Raw genomic sequence first — 5171 nt, 5'->3', positions numbered from 1 at the left:
CGAGAGGTTAGGTTTCTTTGTTTCTTTCTTTCTTTCTTTCTTTCTTTCTTTCTTTCTTTCTTTCTTTCTTTCTTTCTTTCTTTCTTTCTTTTTCTTTCTTTTCTTTTCTTTTCTTTCCTTTCTTTCCCTTCCTTCCTTCCTTCCTACCTACCTTCCTTCCTTCCTTCCTTCCTTCCTTTCCTTCTTTCCTTCTTTCTTCCTTTCCTTCTTTTTTTTTTGACAGAGTCTCACTCTGTCGCTGGGTTTGGAGTGCAGTGGCATGAACTCGGCTCACTGCAACCTCTGCCTCCTGGGTTCAAGTGATTCTCCTTCATCAGCCTCCCGAGTAGCTGGAATTACAGGCGCCCACCACACCTGGCTAATTTTTTTCATGTTTTTTGGTAGAGATGGGGGTTTCACCTGTTGCCCAGGCTGGTCTTGAACTCCTGACCTCAAGTGATCCACCTGCCTCAGTCTCCCAAAGTGCTGTGATTATAGGCATAAGCCACCATATGCAGCCCCATGCTGGCATTTTGGTCTTGGACTTCCAGTCTCCAGAAGTGTGAGAAAGTACATTCTTGTTTAAGCCACCCAATCTGTGGAATTTTGTTATGGCAGCCCAAGCAGACAAATACAACTCCCCACAGCAATTTGCAGAGGAGTCATGAAGATTTAGATCTCAATTCTAGCTTTCATTGATTCATTCATTCAGCCAATATTCAAGTTCTGCTATGTGCTGGACACTGTCTACTGATTTCTATACCCATTGGGTTTCAATGGTGAGCAAAATGGACATGGTTCTCATCCTCAAGGAGCTTAAAATCATGTGAGAGAGACATATTCATCAAATAATTACTCAAAGAGACATAAAATAATAACAGCAATGAGTGCTGTAGGAGATGTCACCTAGTCAAGGAGGACAGGGGAAGTTTTTGAAGAAGTGACACCAGACCTGAGATACAAAAAGGGTGATTAGGAGTCAACCAGGTGAAGACAGGGAGGAAGGGTTTTCCATGCAAAAGAAACAGCATGTGCAAAGAATGATTCTACCAAGGAGGAGGCTGGTGGGTGTTCAAGGGACTGGAAGAAGGCTGCCATGACTGAAATGGAGAGAGGAGGAGCAGAGTGGGCGGGGCTGGAGAAGAGGCTGGATCGCACAGGCCAGGCAGACCATGCCCAACAAGTCTTTGTCGTAAGAGCAGTGGGAAGCCATTGAGCTGACTTAACCTGGGAGTTGGCATGGCTAGATCTGAGTTTCCAAAAAGGCGCTAGAGGCTGCCTTGGGGGTGAGCATGGTGGAGTGGAAGAAGACTTGTATGGGGACTGACAAGGATGCTCCTGCAGGAGTCAGGAGAGGCATACGGGGGCCTTGGACCAGGGTGGTGGCAAGGGCAAGATTGGAGAATGATTTATTAAGGCAAAAAAATAGGACTTTGGTGCCCAATTGTCTATAGGAGGTGAGGACAAGAGAGGGGCAGGGATGATCTGAGGTTTCTGGGTTGAGTACCGAGGTAGGTGGTGGTGCCGTCTGATTAGAAAGAGAAGATGGGGAAGACCGAGTTAGGGCTGGGGGCAGGTACTTACCAATTGCATGAACTTGGACAGGTTACTTTTAAGCCCCTGTATGCTTCAGTTTCCCCATCTGAGATGAGTGATGTGAGATGATATTTGTAGAGGATCTGCTCGGAGCAGCTGCTCCTGCATATCAAGCTTTCTGATCTTTTCCTCTGTGAAGTAGCCTGGGCAGTTGCTATTGTTCCATTTTCAAGGATGAGGAAGCTGAGTCTGCAAGACTGGAGTCTTGCCCAAATTCACATGCTTTGAAACCAGGCTTACAGGCAGGTGGTGGGAGGAGCCTTCCCTCCCTGCCCGTCTGCTTTCAAACATCGGCTCGCAAAGCCTAAGAGCAGAAATTATTCATCTGTAAGTTACTCAGCCTTCACTGGAGGTCTGGTATGGGTGGGGAGGAGGGAACATAGTACAGGTGAGAAGTGCAATTAGGGGAGGGGACAGAGCAGAGTTGGAGTGAGCAGGGTGAAATTTAATTTTAAGCACCAAATTCATATCATAGCCAATTTCCCAAATGTGGGCTGCTCACAAAGTTTCTTTTTTCACTCACATAAAGGCTCAGATGCTGTGACTGGCTGGCAGCCTTCCTCTGAGTGCAGATTCAGGCACCCAGGCTCCTTCCGCCTTATGGCTCTGCTGTCTCTAGACCATGAGGTCAGGCAGTGGGGGAAGGAGAGGTGGATGAGGCACATCTGCCTAACATCTTCAGCCCAGAAACGAGACACATTGCTTTTGCTCACACTCCACTGGCCACCCTGGATGGCAAGGGAGCTGGAACTGTAGTCCAGATGGGCACCTAGGGGGAAGGGAAAGGGAGTTTTGGTGATAAGCTTCTCAGTCCTGCTGTAACAGGTCAGAGCTGGTTTCTACATCCTAAATGTTATACTCTGGAGCCTGGTAAAGAGAGATATATCTTACTGGACAGGAACCTGAACTGCTCCAGGCCAGGCTCCCAGGGTCCATCTGGGGATAAGCCTCTTGGTCAAGGTGGAGGAGAGGGGACAGAAAGACTGTCCAGGCTCTACTGGGATTTCTCCAGGAGGGGAGAGGACCAGCCTTGGGGTAAGCAAGCCGAAGGAACCAAGCTCGATCCCATGCACTGGCTGAATGGGTGGCAGGAAGGCTGCTTCTGGGTACACTTTTGTGTGCCACAGAAATAGCCTCTGGCCAAGGCCAATGGGGAATTTGTCCCAAGTTTCTGAAGAGAGTGGGCTGTGCGGAGCCAGTGAGCAAAGCCTCTTGTATTGCACATAATTAAATGTTTGTGGACTGCCAGAGAGAGGGGCATTGTTGTGAACTTTACTTGGGTGGCCTCATTGAGAAGGGATATTTGAGCAAAGACATGAAGATGCTGAAACATGAGGATACTTCAGGCAGGGCAGAGGGAACAACAAGTGCCAAAGCCTTGTAGTAGAAGCAGGGGTGCTGTGTTCTGGACCCCTTGCCTTCGTCCAGGCCAGAGATGATGGTGGTAACAGTGGGTAAGAGAGAAGGAGAAGTGGTTAGATTCTGCATCTATTTGGTAGGTACCTCCCTCCTTCCTCCTCTTCCTTTCTTGATTTTCTAGGGGTGACTTGTGAAGACACATGAAGGTGTTTCTACCTCTGTGCCCTTTTCTAGACTGTAAGCCCCATGAGGACAGCGAATGGGCCTTTCCCTTACAGCGTGCTCAGGCACAGCTTATCCCTAGCACCTGGTTAAACATGTCTGTGTCCTGAGTCATCAGATTTCCTGGGGCTGAGCCTGGGTATATTGTTTATGATGAGAAATGCTTTCCTGTGGCTTGGACACTCCTGTCCCTCTTCTAAAGGAACTGTCCTGTGTATCCAATCAAAGGAGATGGAGCTTCAGTGTCTTTTTTTTTTTTTTTTTTTAGATGTCTTTCTTTTTCTTTTTCTCTCTCTCTCTGTCACCCAGGCTGGAGTGCAGTGGTGTGATCTCGGCTCACTGCGACCTCTGCCTCCTGGGTTCAAGCAATTCCCCTGCCTCAGCCTCCCAAGTAGCTGGGATTACAGGCACACACCACCACATCCGGCTAATTTTTGTATTTTTAGTAGAGACAGGGTTTCACCATGTTGGCCAGGCTGATCTCGAACTCCTCACCCCAAGTGATCCACCCATCTCAGTCTCCCAAAGTGCTGGGATTACAGGCATGAGCCACTGTGCCTGGCCAGGCTTCAGTGTCTTGAGTACCAGAGAGTCACAGTCCGTCCATTCTTCCCGGCCCCACTGTGAAGTGCTCAGGAGCTCAACAGTAGACAAGTTCCTGGGTTCTGTTTTGTCCCTGATAACGCCTGCCTGCTGGTTTCCTGGGGAAGTGACGGGGGCACATATGGCTGTGTCCAGCAGGTATCCCTGGCCCAAATCAGCTTGGTCCAAGCTCAGGCAGGGCATGCTGGGCTCTGCATTGCTCACTCATCAATGTCAGCAGCGACCCACAGGAGCTTCTGGGAAGCATCTTGAGCTTGGCTGTGCAGTGTCCATCACCCACAACCTGCAGTCTTTGTTTAACCTGGGCCCTTCCCTGCAGCACCTCTTGCTCTCTGACTTTTGCAGATATTTACAATCCAGCAGGCTCTCGATGTTTGGGAGGGCTCTGTCCACAGGCCTTCCAAAAGCCCCACAGTCTTGAATGCAAAATATTGGTATGGGCTTCCGGCTTTCTTGCGAATGGTGTTTTCTTGAGAATTATGTGTTTCCTGTGCTCTCATGCCACAAATTAACTGCCTTTTCACTTTTCCCACAGGTTTTATCTCTCTTTCTGTGTGGCAGGGTCTCACAGTGTAGTTGTTAAAAGTGTGTGAACTGGCCAGGCATGTAATCTCAGCACTTTGAGAGGCCATGGTGGGCAGCTCTCCAGAGGTCAGGAGTTCGAGACCAGCCTGGCCAACATGGCAAACCCCCATCTCTACTAAAAGTACAAAAAGTAGCCAGATGTGGTGGTGAGCACCTGTAATCTCAGCTACTTGGGAGGCTGAGGCAGGAGAATTCCTTGAACCCAGGAGGTGGAGTTGCAGTGAGCTGAGATTGCGCCACTGCACTCCAGCCTGGGTGACACAGCAAGACTCCATCCCAAGAAAAAAAAGAAGTGTGTGAACTTTGGAATTGGACAGATTTGAGTGGGCATTGCAGCTTCTGCTCTTACTGGCTGTGTTGTGTCTGGCAAAGTCCTCCGAGTCTCAGTTTACTCATCCGTAAAACAAAGACAATTGCAGTGTCTACCTAGTACTTGGTTGTGAAGCTTCATTGAGGTAGTAACATAATATCTGGACCCCCAATAAATAAGAACTATTATTAACCTTAATGAAAACCCCACCAGGTGCAGGGGCTCATGCCTATAATCCCAGCACTTTGGGAGGCTGAGGAGGGCAGATGACTTGAGCCCAGGAGTTCGAGACCAGCCTGGGCAACATGGTGAAACTCTATCTCTACAAAAAAATACAAAAATTAGCTGGGTGTGGTGGTATACACTTGTAGTCCCAGCTACTTGGGAGGCTGAGGTAGGAGGATTGCTTAAGCCTAGGAGGCAGAGGTTGCAGTGAATGGAGATTGCCCCACTGTACTCCAGCCTGGGCGACAGAGTGAGACCCTGTCTCAAAAAAAAAAAAAAAAAAAAAAAAAAA

Source organism: Piliocolobus tephrosceles, chromosome 15 (genome assembly GCF_002776525.5).
Source record: "Piliocolobus tephrosceles isolate RC106 chromosome 15, ASM277652v3, whole genome shotgun sequence".
In the NCBI taxonomy this organism is placed as follows: Eukaryota; Metazoa; Chordata; class Mammalia; order Primates; family Cercopithecidae; genus Piliocolobus; species Piliocolobus tephrosceles.
Note: the sequence above shows the minus strand (reverse complement) of the source record.